Source organism: Xenia sp. Carnegie-2017, unplaced genomic scaffold (assembly GCF_021976095.1).
Source record: "Xenia sp. Carnegie-2017 unplaced genomic scaffold, XeniaSp_v1 HiC_scaffold_6, whole genome shotgun sequence".
Lineage (NCBI taxonomy): Eukaryota > Metazoa > Cnidaria > Anthozoa > Malacalcyonacea > Xeniidae > Xenia > Xenia sp. Carnegie-2017.
The window spans coordinates 9476355-9490558 of record NW_025813526.1 but is presented as its reverse complement, the minus strand read 5'-3'; the positions used below and the strand labels follow the sequence as shown (position 1 = coordinate 9490558).

The window sequence follows — 14204 nt, the reverse complement described above, 5'->3', positions numbered from 1 at the left end:
AAATATGTTGATTCTATCTGGGCTAGCCGATTATAATTACCTCAAGGATTAAGTTTTGTCTGCATTTTTAACTGTTTGATTAGGGCTTCTTTTAATCATTTTTCCGTCAAAATTTTTTCCCTTGAAAAATACCAAAATAGTAAACCTACTGTTTCATAAATATGTTGATTCTAGCTGGGCTAGCCGATTATAATTACTTCAAGGATTAAGTTTTGTCTGCATTTTTAACTGTTTGATTAGGGCTTCTTTTAATCATTTTTCCGTCAAAATTTTTTCCCTTGAAAAATACCAAAATAGTAAACCTACTGTTTCATAAATATGTTGATTCTAGCTGGGCTAGCCGATTATAATTACCTCAAGGATTAAGTTTTGTCTGCATTTTTAACTGTTTGATTAGGGCTTCTTTTAATCATTTTTCCGTCAAAATTTTTTCCTTGAAAAATACCAAAATAGTAAACCTACTGTTTCATAAATATGTTGATTCTATCTGGGCTAGCCGATTATAATTACCTCAAGGATTAAGTTTTGTCTACATTTTTAACTGTTTGATTAAGGCTTCTTTTAATAATTTTTCCGTCAAAATTTTTTCCATGAAAAATACCAAAATAGCAAATCTACAGTTTCCTAAATATGTTGACTCTAGCTGTGCTTTCCGATTATAATTACCTCGAGGATTAAGTTTTGTCTGCATTTTTCATTGTTTGATTAAAGCTTCTTTTAATCACATTTCCATCAAAATTAAATCTCCACACGAATGATGAAAAATTTCTTCTTGCTTGTTTTCATAGTATAACGACAAGTTAAAAATTCCAGAGATAATAATTGTTAAGACTATAGCTATAATTTTTGAGACAGTTATGATACATAATATTTTTTCAAAAATTAAACTTACAATGACCTTGAACGTTATTTCACAATCTTAATTGGCGGTGCTTGAAGTACGTTAGGCCTGCAGACATACGAGTTAATTAACTGTTTTAATAATTTAATGTCTTCATTGAATCTAAAACACACGCATGCCAAGGAAATAATCGCTCCATTGGAAAATTACGGCTAACAATAGAGCCTATGTCAATATTGTGCATGTAAAAGAACTCACGCCAAAGTCTCACGCAATGTCTTCAGTAAACGGCGAATCTCTACCGTCTAGAATGCCTACACAAAACACAATTACACCAATTTTGAGTAATTGGAGTTGGAATGCAGTTTCAATGTTTGATATGACTTTAGAAAATTTAAGTTGTGATTTTGTTCATTGTTGTAGGCCAGTGTGAACACTGCCACCTATGGGTGATTCGTCCACCAAGCTGAAGGCATAAAGTCCACCTTTCTAAGGTGTAGGAAAGGCTAGTGGAATCCCTTGCCTTTTCAATGTCCTATATGCTTGGAAGTGAAATAAATAATATGCTTGCTAAATGTTGTATTCGTTTATTTTATGTAATGTCTATTGGTTTATACTCTAGATGTTTTGACGAAGAAGTAGACACATTTCTCGAAGATTTTTTTGAGTATGTCTTTTCATAATTTTTATCTTTTGAAAATTGATACAGTAGAACAGTCAGTAAGATTGATTTCATTTTATTTCACAGTGGTCGTTGCTAGTTTTTTTAATTAAAAATGTTATATATCAATAAAATATATTTAAGAATATCAACGTCTCATATTCTAATTTGTTATTTTTTTCTGTCAAAATCATTTTTCTCCAATCATTGCAAGTGTACTTGATAAGTTCTAGCCCATTTACTATCGGAGTCATGTCTTGTAAACTATCAAAGAAGGATTTCATGACCTTTTCGTCATCAATTTCTAATATTGCATCATCAAAATATATCGTTACCCTTTCATCATTCAGCATCATCAAACAATCGTGTCTGCTTTGTGAGGAGTGATCAACTCGACAACTGTCACAGTCTTTTGCCTCAAGCTTGTATATTTTAAAAAAAATTTCAGTAGCATAGCACTTTAACAATTTATTTTCTATATTGCTTTGGCGTCCATCTAAAACATGGCTCTCATCTTCAAATTCGAAGGATGATTCCTTCAGTTCTTTGCTTGCTGAATGTCAATTTTAAAGCCATTTTCGTTTTAGTTAGGCAAAAATTACCAAATAACTTTAACTCAATAAAATTGTAACGTGTTCTCATTTTCTATATTTGCTAAGGAAACAAAAAAACGGATATAATATTTCTTTAAGAATAGAAAACAATTGACAATTTTAATTAAGTTTTCTCATGTTTCAATTGATCATGTCATCCAGTAGCAACCTTCGTTCATTTTACGTGTTTCCGGTTTTAACGCGCGCGCGCTCTGTTTACTTCCTAGGCTGGAATCTAATTGACACGGGTAAGAGCTCCGTTTACAACTGGGACGATACCTGCACCATAACTTCTAAGGGCTGTTTTAAATATGCAAGGGATATTTCAAGATGGTCGTACAACAACCTTTAAACCCTTCTCCAACTCTATTGGAGAAATTATTTAGTGTCGATATCATACGATAGATGATCAGCGCTTTCGTCGTTAGGTAATAAACACTCAGGTCAAGCAGAATAATAAGACAAAAGGGACAAGGCAGATCAAGAAGGATATAGTCTTTAACTAACCAAAATAGGAACCTTACTTAAAACAGGAGCAGTTTAAACCCTAAACCTAAACTGGCTAGGGGAATCCAAATTTGCAGCTGATTTTCTCAATCTACAAATTTTAAGCTTTGACGAATCGTTTTTTATGATTTCTGAAGAACTATTAGACCTATTGACCTGAAGTTTTCACAGAAGATTTATAAGCATAAAAATTGTCCAAGGAACTAGGATCTTTGGGTTTGAACGTACCTAAACAAAGTACCCAGCCTTTTACTCATTAAACTTATGCCGTTTTTTTTATTACCTTATTTCAGTTTACATATTTTACCTGAAAGGATAGCCATATTAAGCTCATTCTAGTTACTTGCACATCCCAATGCTTCTTTATAGTATGCTAAAGTTTTTGGAACCATAACTAATATATAACTGCCAATGTTAAATTTCCTAATCTAAATTGTTATAACCCGGGAGTATCGTTACATGTTTGTAAATGTAGATCGTCCAGTTTGGTAAAGTCCAGAGAAGGACTGTTTTTCTTGTTGCTGACTGACGTTTCGACAACCTTAGTTGTAGTCATCTTCAGAGTCAAAAGAGGAGTAAACGTCAGGTTAGCCGTATTTGTCATCAGGTACTTACGTCATTCTATGGGTGTCAATTGTGTTCAAATTTAACGTCATATGGTGGTACTTTCAGCTCTTTTGCTGTTTCTTAGGCCAGTGGATGGATTTGTGCTAAGTTCGTAAAGAATAAGCATTCTTCTCTTTTCACCTTTCCCAAAAAGGCTTTACCTTGTTGAACAAGCTTGTCTGTAGACGGGAGTTTTCTCTTGCTTTTCACAACTATTTGTCAATATTAGCCGCCATTTTCAAGCATTGGATTGATTATTGCTCATTCTTCAAAGTTGCTTACTCGACAACATATAGTAAATTCGGAAGTCGGGGTCATGTAGCAATCAGTATCATCTTAATCCAAATTTGAAATGCAAAATATAGTTTTTTAAATTTTCGTCTTTACTTAATTAAGACGATCTACACAAAAGTCGTGACACATTGTCACACGCACTGAAGCAAGTTAACAGGAAATAGAAAATTAGAAATTCATAATACCTTGATGTTTGACTTCGTTGTGATTTCATTGTTATTTTTTTCCGGAAAAAAATTATTCATATTTGTGACATTTTTGCTGCAGGATTTATATTAGCTGGAGATAAATGTACTTGCAAAAAAATACGTCTAAAAAGTTTCTAATTAGTGAAGATGTCATTCAATGATGACGCATTACGCTTGGGATGCGAAAACAAAGAAAACGCACACACCATATCGACACAATACAAAGTTTTTTTGTTTAATTTGCACTTCGTTGGAGTCACAAACATTATTGGAGTCATACTTTTAGAGGGAACTCATAATATACAATATCAACGTCAAAGGTAATATAATTTTTGTCAAAAAGTATTCTTTTAGTTATTTAGGTAATGTCTTGTATTTTAACGATACATTTATATGATATATTTACAGTAAAGGCACTAGCAATTGGAATGTTATTGTGTTCTCTCATAAACATATTTATCTGCTGTTGTTTTACATTCTTCATATTAAATTAATGACCTGCATTACTGCATAGACTATGCCACGATTTTCAAGTTCAAATTCAATTTGCTGAACTTCATTTGAAACTAGAAAACTCGAAATAAAAACTGGTATGATTTAACCCTGTAGTATAATGCAACGATCTTTGTCTGGCTCAAATCGTATGCACAATTAAGCCTAGTTCGCGCATAGTTTAAATTATTGTATTTCTATTAGTGGTTGCAATGAATGTTTACAATAATGTTTACAAATATTAGAAGGGCGGATATTTGAAAAAATCGTTCGTTTTGTAAAGAAAACACAAAATTTAGCGGAGAGGAATCTTATATTGTACTTTTAATCACCGTTTCAATATGATCGCTCCTTTTGTAAGGATCCGTCTTTGTCGCTTAAAATTTGTAGAAGCAACAAAGACGATCATATGGAAAAGCCCTACTCTGACGACAAAAGTGATCCTTACGTTAGAAACCGTCATTGCATATTGACCTTCGAGTTATAGATAGACTCGATGAATCCTATCTTTCCTATATCAATGACCGGAATCACCTCTTATGTGCGTATATTTTGTAATTGAAACGATTATGTCAGAAGCTACTTGATCCACTTGATATATTCCTTGATACCTCCGTATTTCAATGAGGGTAATTCCGAATTGAAAAATGGCAGCAAGAAACTTCAATTCTACCACTTCATTTATGGAAAAATTAGAAATTTATGATTGTTTAAATAACAAATTTTTAAAACATTAAAAAAATAAGCAAAGGGAAAACGTAAGGGAAAAAACTCCGGAAAAATTTGGACTTCATTAGTTACTGAGAAGAAGAAATTTGGAGCAAGCCATGTTCGTTTTCTTAAAACAATTAAAAACGTTCCTTCTGGCTCTGGAATGGACGTTGTTCCGAAACCTGGGAAATTTGTTCATTTGGAATATCTAAATCAGCACATCAATCTCAGGAAAGCTCATCAAACCTGCCCAAAAAAAAAAGTAACAAAGAAGAAGAGGTATTTGATAATGAAGATATGAACACCGGCTCTTGTTAAAATGCCCGAATAGATCGTAATAACTTAATAGATGTGGATGTACATAATACTGTCTGTCCGAAATCTTACATTGCCACAACTCTGGAATCAACAAGCCCTAGGGATTTAGATGAGACATCTCTAAAAAATAAATCCTTCAGGGGCCGATCCAAAGTGTTATCGAAGTTGCATGGCAACAGTCAGACATGTGATACATATACATTAAGTTATGTGCTATATCATACGCTCAGCTCAAAAGTGCAGTAATTAAATTTCTTGCATTTTAAATATAATTTGATACACATCCGCAGAATGACCTAAACAAAGAAAAAAAAGTTAATAGAATTATAAGTACATGTAAATTTGTATTATTTGTACTAGCTATAGGGAAGAGCCCGCGTTGGTTAATTAGTTTGCGAGATTTGCACAAGTATGTACCGAGTATCTTTTTAGGTTTTGAAAGGAGTTCTTTGATCTGCAACCACTCTTTTCGGGCAACAGTCAGCAGCCTTTTTGTTGTTAAATTTAGCATGGTGGCAACAGTGTGGTGTTGCTAGCGAATCAAAAGTCGCTATTCTTATCAGATGACAATAGTTTAGAAACAGTGGGGAAGAGATTTCCCTGAATTATTGCGAAATCTGAATCTTTACGCAAAAAACTCATAAGCTGTACGATGTAATGTGAAGAAAATGCAATGTTTTGCTTATGCTTCGATAAACATCTTTTACAACAACTATAGAAAATTGAAGAGATATTTCTCCGCCAAGCAAAATCATGTTAAATAGTTGAAGCTTTTCAATTTCTTCAAGAGCAATGTGTAAATCATTTGTAGAATCTGTGCAGGCGGATCATTGATATTTTATTTGATTTTTTTTTTTTGGGGGTTATATTGTTCACAGTGGCGTAGCTAGGAAAAATAATAACTCCCGCCCATGTCGCGCCTGTGGCCCCGAAAAGTTATGAAATCCAGAGCCTTGAAAACAGAATTTCCTGCGATTTGGTGGGCAAATTATTTGTTGTTCAATAAGTAATAAAAACTTGTTTTACAAGCTTCATTCTTAAGGTAGGTATTATCGAAATTGTATTGAACTAGTTAAAAAAGTACTAAAGATGGCTCAGAGAAATGTTAAGCAGGAGACAATTGTCGCCTAAAGCTTAATGAATCAAGCTCATCACTGCCCATAAATAAACACAAGAGTTTTGGAATAGCACAAAAAATAACATAGTAAACAACACTTCCTAAAATGCATAGGGAGAGATTCTCCTCAGCATTACACTTGTTAGTTTCCACTTGTTTAGATTGAGGCAGGTAGACTTGGATGGCTTTCTTCTTTTAAGTTATGCTTAATTTTCTCAATTAATTACCATGCTTTATAAGTACAAATATCAAAACACATACTATATTATCATTGAAAAAGAAAGGCCAACCTCCTGGGTTTTTCTACAAAATTTCAACAGCCTCCTTATGCAACTCCTCTGAATCATCTTTTTTTTCTATGATATCTTTGTGAATAGATATTCTACACAAAGAGCCAAGTCAACCTTGACTCATTCTATTCCTCAAATAGCTTTTTACTCTTTTTAAGCAAGAAAATGACCTCTTTACTGAAGCACTTGCAACTGCCAATTCAATGTTACATTCAATTTTAACAAATTTGCAACTTGACGTAAACTCAACTGGAGATTAAATTTTTAGATGTATGATGTATTTAAGCACCTTTGCAATCTTTGAGAAAGTCACTGTCGTTGCAAATTGACTCTCCAAAGTTGGGATGTTAAAAAGAGGACAATACTTATCTTTAAGAAGACTGATCTTCTCCTGAGGAACTATGCCCTTCCATGTATTAAATACTTTAGGATTTACAAGATCTTAAAACTCGAATTGATTAATATTTTGAAATCGTTGACTTAACATGTCTTTAATGGAATAAAATATCTCAAAATAAAGCTGTTTGTAATTGTATCAACTATCTACTCTGGTTGCTGGTGGGCCTACTTTTCTAGTGCAGTTCAGTAAAACTCAGTGCAAGCTTGATCTATGCAAAGTGATAAAATAAACTGCTTTTAACTGTCAATCTTTTTATGCCATAATTAAAATGGATTGCTCTATTTTAAAGAATGGAACGCAAAATTGTAGACTGTTCTAAAAACTTGTAAAAGACATTCACTAGAAAACAAAAGAGAAAGCTATCAATATAGTGTAGTCAGCCGCTTATTTTACTTAATGATTCACTATCTCACCAGATGGCTGGTCAAGTACCCTCTCAAAAATATCTAAAAGCTTTTTTATGCTGTTTTTGCAATACATCGATTAATCGAGAGTGATAATACCATCTTCTTTCACCCGGAGCAAAAAACTCAGGGTTGTTTGATGTGAGAAAAGCTTTTCTTTTTTGGGACATTGCTTTTAAATTTGCTTAAACTACTTATGTTTATGAAAAAGATTTTAACAGGAGAAATTGATGAGGATAACTGTCATCCGATCATGTTCAATCTATGAGCTGCAGATTGAACAAAATAACAAAAATATCTTCTTGTCGAACCAATGCTTGAACACCATTGATATGGCCAGACAAGACAGAAGCACCATCATATGCTTGCAAAACCAGTTTTTTTTATATCAGAATACTCACCAAGATTATCTTTGACAACTTGTGATGCTTCTGTGGCATTTCCGTTCATACTTAAGTTCCAAATCCTAAATGCCTTCTATAATTTCACTTGCTTTATTAAACAGAGCAATAACACTTAGCTGCTCTTTGATGGACTCTTCAGATGCTTCAACAACTCCAATACTAATAGATGTGAAATCATTTATTTCCTTTCTGATTTCATCCTCTACAATGGAATCAAGACAGCTGATAAGATCATTTTGAATTTCTGGGAAGACTCCAGTATATCTTCTCTCACCAACTATATCAGATTCTGCTAGTCTACTATACAGTCGGCGCTCAAACACAAAATAAACTTAGCACAAAATTCAAGCAACTCCATATAGTTACCTTGTTTCAAGGTACATTTGGACTCATCGTGACCTCTAAATGGCAACTCTTGCTTTAAACAAATACAGCACTGCCTCTGTAACAGTTTATAAATATTCTTGATTTTGTCTTACCTTCTCATTGTGATGCTAATTCTCGTTTCTTCTAGCTAGGGACGTATGACAATCAATTCGTTCACTAGTTCCATGCGTTTTCCATGTCTTAAAAGCAGTCATATGCTATTTACATTTCTCATGCTTCTTACCATCAAACGTAATACTCGCATGTCGTTGTAGCCATACTTAGTCCATAATGAATATGTTTATTGACCAGGCCATCACAACACTTTCTGCAGGGTTGTACTGCCACACAGTCAGTATTTCGTTTCACACCACTTTCTCTGAAATGCTCGTCCTTATTTGGTATTGTTGAATGAGGAGTAAGCCGTTCATAAATGATAACATTCTGCTCGACCGACGATCGAGCAGAGAGAGAACGGTGTAGCTAATAAGCTATTTACTAAATCAACATTCCTTGAGCGAATCGTTGTCGCACTTAAAGACATTGTGTCTTACACAATAACAAAATAGCAATTTAAGAGCAAGCACAATAGAAAATTGTTACAGGCAATGATCTCGTAATTTGATAATCACTAACGCTGATTTTAACTCGTTTTAAATATTTGACTAATTAAAACCTCCGCCAATTTAAAATAGGGTGAGTTCGACTATAAAAACAGCAGATTTCAGCATCCGCCAAGTTCCTTGGCCAATCAGAATCCAGAACTTCTTCTATAGAATTGTGTTGTATGTTCCGTTATCTCAAGACAGTCGGAATACTTGAAGAAATTGCGCGAGTACACATTGAAATGTGCGAGAAAAGGCAGTTACAAGGTAATTTGACAAATCTTGAGATTTTGCGGTATTATTGTTACGAACCATCGAGTAAAAGCGTCAAAATGAATCAATAAAACGTAGTATTACAAATTGTTTTTGAAATAATGTACGTTTCATTTCCAAATAAAATTTTCATTTTTTCTGGGCCAATTATTACTCCCGCCGCGCGGGAGTAGCGGGACTGCCAACCACGCCATTGTATATTCATGTATTCACATGTTATAATCTTTAAACACAATTGATTTCATTAGAAATTAATAAAGACCCTGTCCACACAAATGCGCTTTCAAAACACTCCGTTTTCATCGAAGTAAAAACTTATCGCTTTCATTGCATCCACACCAGAGTTTTCATAGCTTTTCGGCTGTCCACACTGAAACACTTGAAAACGATCAATGTGTGATATATTTAGCTGTGCATGCTTATACATAAAACGCCCACAGTTGCTGTGACATCAAGCGACATTTCCGCCATTTTGAGGACGTCATTGACGTCATCGTTTCTAAAAGGCTCTGTTTTTGACCGTCCACATTAAAACAGAACGTCTGAATTTTCAAATTACTCCACTTTGGAGAGCATTTTCGAATCGATGCGTTTTCATTTGGCTGTGTATCCTTTTTGAGCGTTTCAGTGATTACGATATATTCATTGTATCATACTACGCTGTGTAGAATGAAATTTTGCATGTTGAAAGTTGCGATTCCCTATGAAAAATGTTTAGTTTGCACTTTCACAAAAGGGTTTATGCAAACTGCGTGTACATCAAAAAAATTCACATATTTCGTCCTGTCAGCGTACCTTTAAATTTTTTTGTAAGATCGTAAAGTACCGTCAAATAAAGATCATTTCGTCACCCTATATATGCCATTATAAGAAGAAAAGATAGACAATATTTTTCTCAAAGATTTCGTAACTTTTCAATTCAGATAGAAATTCAAAAGTAAAGTGTCTCCAAAACCTACAGAAATATCACAGATTGCTTTAGCAAAGTCTCATTTTTAGCTTCCAAAAAAAGAAGAAGCACCTGCACCTAAAAAAATCATCAAATTCTGCAACATCACAAGCTCCGACAGAATATCAAGTAAATATCAACTTTAAAGTGGAAGCTCTGCTTTCGGGAAACGCAATAGCTAACTAACCTGAGTCCACAAACAACTGTCAAAAGAGGAATGTTAATTCCAATGATATATATAAATTTGTAAAACTTAGCAACAAACTTTCTTGTCATATGAAGAATGTTTTATGCAGTGCGGTGTTTGAAATTAAATGAAGATATGATCTTCGCACTTTGCTGGACAATTTATGCAATTGTCTCATGAACCTGAAAAATCCAGGTGACTCAACGTGATTCGAACCCATGATATCTGCGGTGCCGGTGCAGTGCTCTGACCAACTGAGCTATGAATTGCTTAAATTATCCAGCAAAGTGCGAAGATCATATATTCCTTTAATTTCAAACACCGCACTGCATAAAACATTCTTCATATGACAAATCATTTCACGACAAAACATGAGCCCAACAAAATTGACCTGCTCACTACTGTGTGACTTCATAGCTCAGTTGGTCAGAGCACTGCACCGGCACCGCAGAGGTCTTGGGTTCTAATCCCGTTCAGTCACCTGAATTTTTCAGGTTCATGAGACAATTGCTTAAATTGTCCAGCAAAGTGCGAAAATCATATCTTCATTTAAAACTTTCTTCAGTTCATAAATGTTATGTTTGTGTAATATTTGGAAACTGAGAAAACACACGACTTTCCTTTTGTTTATGTTTTTTAAAAGAAAAATTTATTTTAGCACCGTTGGCCGTCAAAATTGTGTTGATTTGTTGACTCGGCTGCTGTTAATGGTAGTTTTGCATAAACTGTGTCCTTTTCACTTGCTAGAAAACACATAACTTGTGTAAGCTTGAAAGGCTAAAAAGTTGTCCTCTCTTACCCATTATATCTGCAGTGCAGAGGATTTATAAACATGCTTTATCATCGACGGTCCACAAACTGCTACTGTTCCAGTAGACGACTTAAAAAAGGTGATGGAACAAAGAACTATGAGAATTGATGCACAAGTTTGTTATGAAAAAACAGTGGATTTGGAAAAAACAGGAATGCCTACGGTCAATTGTTGATGACATTTTAACATGCAATCGACAAAATTTGCCTCTTCGTGCTCGTCGAGATGATGCTTGATAACAATAACATTTGCTACTACATTGATACTACATTGCTACTACATTGATAACAATAACACAAACGCAGTACGGCGCTAGGTGTGGTGATATGTTAGCTTTCCGAGGACTGTCCATCAAATCAAACGTATCGATCAAAAGCAATACAAAATGAATTTATTGAAACTGGAGGTGCTACATATCAGATGCTATTGCAAGTGAGATAAAGAAGGCTAATATGCACATATTCTAAAAGTGAATGCGACATAAAAACCACACTCTATTTTGTTGTTGACAAAGTCATTTGTCCATCTATGGCGAGCTTGTCTTTTAAATATTTCTAGGTAAAAATATTTGGCTGTAAAGGATGCATTTTTTATCACCACAAATATGAACTAATTATTATTACTGCATTTTCAAAGTTGACAATATGAAATATTTTTATGAACAGACATCAGTTGTGTTGTAACAAAAAAGAAAATAATTTTTATTTCTTTTTTCGATAATAAGTTTTTACATGAACAACAAAACTAAGGATTATCTAAAATTTTACAATTTCCATTAAAGTTAAATAATTTTGTACAGACCCACAGCTTCTTACATTTTGAAGTTGCCATGGATAATCAACTTTGCCTTTAGTATTATTAAAGTGTGTACTAAATGTATCATGCACATCACTTAATTGCTTCAACAGTATATCTATTATCGCCAACACGACCTATTGCATGTAATAAACTATTGCTTCTAGTGTCTCTCCAGTCTCATTTAAAATGCTGGCAGTACTGTCTTCAATCTCAATAAATCCAGCTGGTGTGTAAGTAGCATTTTCTGAAAGCCGAAGGTATAGTTATAAAGGCATACTGAGCTCTTGGTGATTTCAACCACTAAATCAACATTGGCAATAACGGGCTTCCTAAAAATTCTCTATTTTAAAGGGAGGATTCCGAATGCGTAGTTTATTTCATTTTTCACCTAGCTAATGAAGGCCTGTAATTGCACACTATTTGGTTCTCCTGAAGTCGTTTGCCAGGAAATGGTTTCATCAACCAACTCTTCTGTGGGAAAATGTTATCACCAATAAGCACAAATGTCATTTTCTGCAAATTTTTATAACTGAAAGGTATCGGTATCTTCAGTGTTTCTGGACCTTCATCAAATGCCTGTCTAAAACTTGAATTTGCCAGAATAATTGCATCATTGGTGCTTCCATAATCCCTAATGTTAACATGAGTAAAACGATAGTTTGCATTACAAATTGCAAGAAGCTGAATGCTGTGGAAATTTTTATAATTATATCAAGCAAAACCTGCATCCTTGGACATTCAACTATGCTATGTTTATCATCTATTTCCCCAAGATAATGAAGGAAGTTCCATTATTTCTCTAAACCATCTGCTATTTTCCTCAACAGATGTGGAAATTTTCACGTATGTTTGATGGAGTGCTTTCCAAATTGCATCAAACCTATTCAAAAATTAAAAGATTGACTTGATTGACTTTGATATGCCTCTCCCTCAGTCAGCAATATATTCCTTGGGCGTAGAAGTTTAAGAGGTTCTGCAGCGTCAGCATTATACCGCTCTAATCGTATACACAACAATTTATAAAAGTTCGTAAAAGGCAGTTTATTTAAAGGTATTTGGCGAAGCGAGCTTAGGCCGCAGTGAGTTTAAATTAACGTGAAAGTGTATATGAAATATCAAAGGAGAAATGTGGCGTAAACAAATTGTTCTTCAAACTCCTGGTGCAAAACTACACAAGCCTAAACTAAGCAGGCAATTAGAATTTGCTGTATTTATTAAAAGTTTACCTTGGGATATATTACTGTAAGTTAGAGTTACTCTAGCAGAACATTGGCAATTTGTGAATGATCAAAAGACGGAGGAAGCATTCATAAAGGTATTTTGTAATTTCGCTGAGGTAAACACTTTGCAAATTCGTTTTTGTTTCGGTAAGCGCATCGTTTTTGGTATAATCCTAGTATAAATTCATACTATTTCAGCCATCTTAAATTAGCGAGTTTTTGCTGATCGTGCGCGTAGTGGCAGCCATATTGTCTCACATTTCTTTCCATGTCTGCATCTAATTCAGCTTGCCTAAGTTCCACTTCTTTATTTTGTATTTCTGATACCTTGTCTAGTTTCTCTAGGAGGTAAGTGACTGTTTGAGTTCCTCCGTTATTCATCCTTCCAGCCATGTCACTGTATTATCAACAGATTTTTCGTTTCTTTAGCATTTTTTTTGGTCTTAGTTTTTACGAGTTAGATATGCTTCACTTCCTGCATTCTTACGTCGATTCATATCCTTTGAAAAGGCACGAATCTCATCAAGCAACAATTGAAGATTAATTAAATTCACTGCCCGACCTTCTTTCTTAAATTAAATTTAATACCCGACCTTTATACCCGACCATCTTTCTTGAAATGAAATTTAAATTGCTAAATGAATGTACATGCAATTTTTGTGTGCAGATTCTACAAAATTGACTTTAAAAAATCTTCCTTTCACGAAATGATCTTTTAGTGACGCAGATGTTTTAATAAAAGTTTCTGGCAAGCTCATCCCATGCAACGGTGATCTTGTGCGAAATATTACGAAATGTCACTTGTTAATCTGCAATGTATGAAATTTCATATGATCATTTTTGAAACGTTTCACAAGTGAACATTAACATTGTACAAATTAGGACGCACATTTGTCTGATATTAATCCGGAGAGAGACAAGTTTCTCATTTATACTTTCCCGACTCATTTTCGTATCTCAATAAAGTTAAAGTTAAACTGGAAACTCGTCGAGACAGGAAACGGTAAAGTTAAACTGGAAACTCGTCGAGATTAAACGGTAAAGTTAAACTGGAAACTTGTCGAGACAGGAAACTCGTCTTAAATTCGTTCCTAGACGGTTAAATAAGACGATTTTAGCCATAATAAAATAAAACAAATTCCGAAAAGGGACATCTCGTTTCTTGATAT

The 14204-nt window shown here is 34.1% G+C and overlaps 1 protein-coding gene across 1 annotated transcript in view; it reads left to right on the top strand.

The window, feature by feature from the left end:
• Positions 1 to 3913: 3913 nt before the first annotated feature.
• LOC124458515 overlaps positions 3914 to 14204 on the top strand; it is a 65911-nt gene continuing 55620 nt past the window's right edge. Inside the window, exon 1 of the mRNA XM_047008507.1 lies at positions 3914 to 4010. The gene's annotated coding sequence lies outside the window, so the exon portion shown is untranslated. The remainder of the gene's footprint in view (positions 4011 to 14204) is intronic.